Source organism: Galeopterus variegatus, unplaced genomic scaffold (assembly GCF_000696425.1).
Source record: "Galeopterus variegatus unplaced genomic scaffold, G_variegatus-3.0.2 Scaffold1630, whole genome shotgun sequence".
Lineage (NCBI taxonomy): Eukaryota > Metazoa > Chordata > Mammalia > Dermoptera > Cynocephalidae > Galeopterus > Galeopterus variegatus.
This window is the reverse complement of record NW_007727741.1, coordinates 28,174-35,652: the sequence shown is the minus strand read 5'-3', so window position 1 is coordinate 35,652 and position 7,479 is coordinate 28,174. Positions and strand designations below refer to the sequence as shown.

Here is a 7,479-nt window from a genome sequence, read left to right as displayed (position 1 = left end):
TAAATTGCTGCTTTGCTGCTGATTCCCTGGGGAAGGCTTTTTGTGAAGCTCAGGTTTTAATTCTTGACCTTATATGTACTTCCAGGTCTTGTAAGGTCCAGCACACCTAGGTTGTGTGGAAACTCTGGTCGGGCCCTGAGATTTTCCAGCAAACTGCACCCCCTGCAGATCTGTATTCCTCGCCAGTGTCTACTGCATGGTCCTGTGCTGACTGGGGTGCAGATCAGCTGTTCTTGCTGTGCCCCAATGTTCCCCTGGTGGGCCTGTCTCTCCTATCGCCTGTACTCTAAACACTTCCCATGGGATGGGCCATGCACCAGTCCCTTGTAATGACTCACTGGCCTCTGAGTGGATTCTTTTTTCAGTTGTTGTGGTTCCTCACTCCTGTATGGGTCCACAGGAACCCTGTTAGTGGTCTTGCTGGCCTGAGGGCAACCAAGGCCCTCTTCTCACCTGCTGCCCCTAGCAACTTCATAGGAAGGGCACAGTTGTGGCTTTTGCCAGGTCTTTCTCCTTGTGCTCACCAGTTCCAGCCTTGCAGTAGCTGGGGCTAAAAATGGTGGGAGCAATCCTTTCTCTCTCTCCTCATGGCTTTTCCTGCCTTCATGAACTCTGTATGTCTCTCCTCCACTTTCCCTGATTTCTAGCAGCGCCAGCTTGGCTGTTGTTGCTTTTTAATAGTTGTAAATTGGTTGATTTGTGGAAGAGAGTGATGCTGGGGACCGTCTATTCCACCATCTTGACTGGAAGACTTTTCATTTCAATTTTTACATTGGTAATGTGTTTTATAATAACTTTTCAAAGAATATCAGAAGTGCCAGCGATCAATATAGTAGTACAAGTTTAATGGAAGTTGTTATCTGGATATAATCCTAAAGTTCTGGTCCGTCCCTCCTTCCCCATAGGGCTGTCCCTGCTGATTTCTCAGTCATCCTCCCCCACTTCCTCCTACTCCCTATGCTCCATGCACATGGAGGTCCTTGCTAGTCCCAGCTTATAGTGTCCTTCAAGACCTTCCCCCTTGCTGTACCCTTTCCTGAAACTCTCTTTCCTCAGATATACACATGGCACAGTACCTCACTGCTTTTGGTCTTTGCTGAAATGTCCCCTCATCAAGGTGCCTGTTCTGATGACCCCACCACTACTCAGCACCCTCTAGACCTCTTGCCTGTTTTATAAAGTTCACAAGAGGCGTCACCCCAGACATATTACAAATATGCATGCACACTTGTTTGTTATCTGTCTCTTCCCTACCAGAGTGTAAACTCAAGAGCAGGGCCATTGTCAGTTAAGTTTATAGCTGTTTAGTGCCCACAGCAGTGTCTGGCATAGAGGAGACCCTTAATAAATATTGTTTGTATGAATAAATGACTCTTGTTTATCTGGCTGATTGCTATTTCTGGATCATCTTAGATACTTAAGTTGGCCAAAGATTACTTCTCCACCCCATCGAGCTGAGCCAAATCCTCAGTGAAATGACTCTTGTTTATCTGGCTGATTGCTATTTCTGGATCATCTTAGATACTTAAGTTGGCTAAAGATTACTTCTCCACCCCATCGAGCTGAGCCAAATCCTCAGTATTTTGAATTGTAGAAATCCTAGAATCATCCCGGATAGAATCTTTTTCCATCTCCTTCCGAAATCTCTTAACACTTGGTTAGGTATCTGGCCTAGCACTTAGCCCCATCTCTGATGGAATGTAACAGACATATTATTCTGGCTATGCCTTTTTTCCTTTGGTTTCTCTTTCCAGCCCATTGTTTTGTGCTGATAGTTACTGCTCACCTGTCTGTTTGTATTTTGAACCTTTCCTTGTTTTGCCCAATTCTGATCTGCAGTCTTAAGAGCCTCTGGCTCTGGAAACAGGCCTACCTGGGGCTGAGTCCTATGAACTACAGACACTGGACAAGTGATTTGACCATTATTTCTGCATCTCTGTTTTCTTATCTAGTAAAATGGGACTTTGTAATAATCCTACCAACCTCATTGGGCTGATGTGATAATTATATAAAGTAACATACACAACTGACTTTGCACAGGGCTTGGCAAATGGTAAATACTTGAGCAGTTTTGGCAATTATCATTGTTAATATTATGGGAAATGAGCTGAAACCTCTCTCTAAATCATCTGAATGTCACATGTACTGGGTCATGCCCTGTTGCTAATGAATCTAGACAAGTCTATTTAAACTGCATCTGCACGATTTGTTCCTGTTCTCTGCTATTTGTTTTCTGGAAAGTATTGTAAAAATTGAAGAAGTCTTCAGAGATGTCAGGACAAAAGTACCATGTTTGCTCATTTAATTTCTCTTTTTCATAAGAATTTGAGTGTCACAAAGGGCAGGGAAAGGGTAGCACAGAGAAAAAGGTACAGAAACATTGCTATGATTTTGTTAATCTGGGAAAACAGGACCATCAGTCTCTTCTGACAGGTTCCCTGGCTATTGGTACCCATGCCTCTTGGGGCTAATAGACTAATGTAGAAATCAGATAGCAACATATGGTGTAAAGGTTTAGAGCATCATCAGGTTCTGGAATCAAATGGATTTTAATTCCTTCTCTATCACTCAATTTAACTTTCTTGAGCTCCAATTTTCTCATCTGTGGTATGTGGGTAGCAGTAGAAACTACCTCATGGGCTTGTTTTGAAATTTAAATAAGAAAATGCTTTGACACACTCAACACAATACTCAACATGTAGTAAGCCTTCAACAAAATTAGGTATCATTATGAATAAGGATATTATATTATTTACAGTATTAAATATATAAAACAAACAATGCTAAATGAGATGAAGGGCAGTAAAGGGGCAATAAGAGGTCACAGAAGGACCTGGCCTAATGTGGGGATTTGGGAAAGCTTTCTCAGAAGAAAGGACAGGGAATCTGAGAATGGAACAATCATTTCTCTGGAGAGAGAATGGAACAATCATTTCTCTGGAGAGAGCACTCCACAGACCAGCATCTGTGAAGGCTTCGCTGGGGGAAAGAGGTTGTTAATTTGAGGAGCAAAAAGAAAGTGGAGATGTAGCATGTTAAGTAAGGGAGAGAAGAGCCAGCCAATGATTGGGGCTCAGGAGGGTGACAGGGGCCAGAGGTACTATAGGCCTCGTGGAAGGTTCTGAATTTGTAACTCCAGTACGGAGGAGAGGACTGAAGGGTTATTAGCAGGCTGGGACATAGCGAAAATCTCTTCTTTAGCAAAGATCATGCTGGCTGCTGTGTGGGGAGCCGAGGGGCATGAGAGTGGAAGGAGAAGCAGTTCCACCTGCCCACTGAGAGATGATAGTGACTTTTTTTGAGCGGTGGTGGTGGAGGTGGAGAGAAGTGGGATTTTTTCCTGCTGTAGGTTGGTTGGAAATTAAGTCAGCACACTTGGGAATACAGTCATAAGAGGATTCAGAAATACTTCTGTTAACTGGGGAAATGGAATGACATTGGAATTATTCGGTGGAACTTCAGAAAATGGAGTCAAGACCAAGGGTTAGACATTCTGAGGAGGCCAAGGTCAGCTTACCATTAGGAAGTGTATGTCACAATTAGAGATGTCCACAGGGGAGATGGCCACTGGGTGGGTCAGGAGTTCACTGTCGTTAGAACATTTCAGAGAATGATCACCTGTTAAGGGACTCCAGATGAAATGTTTTTGAGGGTGCTTTTACTTTAAAATACTAGGATTCCATAATAAGTTCGAACTGACCATTTAATTTTATTACTGACTATAAATTAAGATTTCTGCATGCATTCTGTAACAAATGTTATTTTTATTTAAAGTTATTCAAGATTCCTCATTGTCTGGGTTCACATTACAAATAAAGTTTGTCTTTAGAAAATTTGGCATAAAACCAAAACCAGTCATGTTTTACATTTAATTGCAGATTTAATTTGCTTCGGGTTCTTAGTATTAAAAAAATTAAGTTCCAAAAGAATTAGGGAACAAGTTCAAATTTCCTATTTGTTAGTTTCCTATTTGTTTTAGGAAATTGATGCAAGGGACACATAAAAGAACATGTGTTCTTAATGATTGTTTATGACTCAGCAAAACATCAGGCTCACAGCCAATCACTAGTAATTTAAAAGAGCCTTTGAAATATGACAACTATTAATGGGAAAGTTTTCTATAATCATTTTAAAACTATGTATTGTTTCCAGTCATGTATATCTTCTTTCTTCTGTTTTACTGTCTTCTCATTTTTACTTTCTGCGTTCTTGTTAAGCAGGGTGCACACAATATACATTTATAATGTGGTGCATCTTTCCTTTTTCCAGTTTGTTCATGTGGTGTATAAGCACATTTTGTTTTTGAAACTTTTCTTTCCTAGCAGGACTTTAAATTGGGAGAATAACTTAGCAACCCTGAAGAGTTTGGGACAGAAAATAAATATATTTTTTTGCTCTGCTCAGTACCAGCACTACTATTTTTACCTTCTCGTACACTGTTAAGAGAGAATATTCTGTTTACTTTTTTAAAAGGAAGAACATTTCCTTTTATGCACAAAACATTCCAGTTGCCTTATTTTTCTCTCTCTGTGCTTGGTTGCATAAGCTGTCTGGTACTTTGTTTCAGGGGCAGTCATGGTGACTAACTAAGTTAATGCTTCCAGCTAGCTCCAGGGACAAGTGGATCTTTACATTTTTCACCCTACCTTCAACTCTTTGTTTTTTAAAACATGGAATGATTACAATCAAACATTATATCCCTCTAATTCTTTCCATGTGGTTTCTCAGAGTGAAGTGGGGACAAAGGGGGTGGGTGAGAGGAACATCCCAGATCTCTCTTAGAACAAGATTTTATGCTAATTTGATTAGACAATCATGGAAACAATACATGCGGAAGATTGGTAGACAACCCTCAGCATGTATTATGACTCCGATTTGGCTGCTGTTAAGAATTTCTATGAAATAGCTAAACCGGAAGTCATTTCAGAGCAATGAGGCTAAACTGGAACTTCTGGTAGGAGGTGTTCCTGGGACTCCAAAAAGTCTGTGGCCAAATATTTTGGGTTATGGACAGGTAAATTCTTTAGATGATAGGCTGAGTTCATTTCTTCATTCATTCATTGATTTATTCATTCATTTGCTGACTACCTATGAGAACCTAGATTACATTTTACATGCTGAGGAGATCGTAATGAAGGAAAACACATCCCTCCCTTCAAGAAGTTTCCAGTCTAGTGGTGAAACAGACCTTACAGTATAATACTTACAGTAATTTTAAGTACTTAAATGCAGACAGTGCATTGAGAACATATAAAGGTGGGCAGTAAGTCTATCTGAGGGCAGTCCAAAAAGTCTTCCTAATGGAGACTAGAAAAAGAGTGAGATTTTGGCAGGCAGATAAGGACTGGTGTCTGGGAAAGGGCATATATCACTGGGGAAAAAAAAATTTGAGGAGATAAAATAAAATAAACAGAGAAATAGGGGCACAAGAGAGCCACAGGCTATTGGGGAAGTACAGATAGGAACATCTGGTATGTTGCTGGGGGAGGGGAAAGAGTGGAGGGTTCAAGAGAGATCTCATATGACATTCTGGGAATTTTAATTTTATCCTATTTGGCCATGAGGAGCTACTGAGGAATTTTGAGTAGAGGAGTGACATAGATTTAATGATGTTGTTCTGGTAGCAGCTTACAGTGCAGATCCCAGGTAGACAAGAAATGAGCATGTCATTTAGGAGACAATTTCAAATGATGATGTAGTAGACCAATAGCACGTGATGATGTAATAACTGTGGGGTTAGAGGGGAAGATTACAGATTCAGGAAATATTTAGAAGATAGAAGTCACAGCATTTGGTGTTTATTAAATGTGGGAGGAGATAAAGGAGAGATAAAAGTGTGGATTTTCTTTTTAATTTATTGAACTTTTATAATGTGCTGGAACTTTACAAAGATTCCCTCATTTAATCACCATGCCAGTTTGATGAGGTAGATACTATGATTATCCCGTTTTACAGATAGGCTATCTGAGACTTTGAAGCTAAGTAACTAGCCCAAGATCAGAGCTAACAAATGGTGAACTGGAATTTAACCCCCCACTCTGACCCAGAGCCTGCCTGCCTAGTTATGGTGCTTAACTGTATCTCCCTGGTGGTGCCTTTTCCAGTGATGGCAAATACAGGACAGGGAGTAAACCTGGGTGAGGAGATGAGTAAACGTCAGGAGAACAGAGACCATTCTGTTTCCCATTTACCATAATGTATGACTATATAATTTGTAAAACAAGCTTACATTGCTTTTCTGATTAAAAAAAAATGCTCAGCTGGTAATATTCAGCTTATAATACCACCTTGTGCGGGTTTAAATATCTGCAGTCTAAGAATTTAGAATATCTGCACTAATAAAAGGCTTAGATGCCTTTGTTTTTTTTTCTCTCATGGCAGTCATAACCGAGGATTTTTAACAGCTTTAACCACTTTTGCTAATTGAGTGAGGGTAGATGAAGAACCTGATTTAATTAGAATATGATATTCAACAACGTAGCTTCTTTTGCGATTATGAGCTAAAGTAAGAAACTTGAATACCAGTATGGCATTGCCACACTATACTGGCTTCCTGAGCCTGTGACCCATGTGGGCCCCTGTGCTCAAATGGTCCTGTGCTTGGTGTTTAAAGTTCTGTATTTGCTCAAAGTCTTGAAATTCTTTATAATTTTATATTTGATTTTGTGTTTTAGAAATGAAGTCCAATGGGACAGGAGTATGTCCTTAGCTCATGCATGGGTCCCTCTAGCTCCCCACCACCATGGCATGGGTTTTCAGTCATTCACTTACTGTTTTCATGGGTTCCCACCTGGCCACCACCTCCATCTGCTGTCCCTGTCCCTGTCCTATCACTGCTGATGCCTTCTAACTGGCACTGCAGTTGGACTGTGTCAGAAGGGGAGGCCCATATTCTACCTTTACCTTCCTCCCCCACTGGGGGTGGGGTACAGGCCAGGAGAGAGGGTGGAGCAGGTGCCCTGCTGTGCCTTGTGCCTTATTTTATTTTTGAACACAATGAACATTTTAAATCTCTAATGAGGTTGTGTTTTATATTTATGACTTCATGTTTTGTAGGACTCACTAACCACATTGTGTTAATACTGCCAATATACAGTGGGAAAAGGCCAAAAGGTTGAGAGTCTCAGAAACCTTCCTTCCTTTTGGTGCATCAGGGGTGATTATCAAGGCCTGCATTATTGGGATCCTCTTTGTTTCACTGACCAGTGAGCTGGTAGCGATTTCAGAAAGCAGTCATCCCAGCCTGTAATGCTTCTCTGCCAGCCCAGGTGCAAAGAGAACAGTGCTGTTTCCCTTTCATTCCCCAACTTTCTAAACACCTTTTGAGAAGTCTTAGACTCAAAGCTATGCTCGATGCCCATCTTACTCCAGGTGCTCTTGGGTGCAAATACCATGGTAGACACACAATGGCGTTTAACCTTGGTCCTCACATTCCGTGGCCTGGTCCCACCATTGACCAGAATGTTCTAATCAGCATAT

The 7,479-nt window shown here is 41.0% G+C and overlaps 1 protein-coding gene across 1 annotated transcript in view; it reads left to right on the top strand.

Moving 5' to 3' along the window:
* LOC103594828 (serine/threonine-protein kinase Nek10-like) overlaps positions 1 to 7,479 on the top strand; it is a gene marked incomplete at its 3' end in the record, with an annotated part of 177,347 nt that overhangs the window by 145,180 nt on the left and 24,688 nt on the right.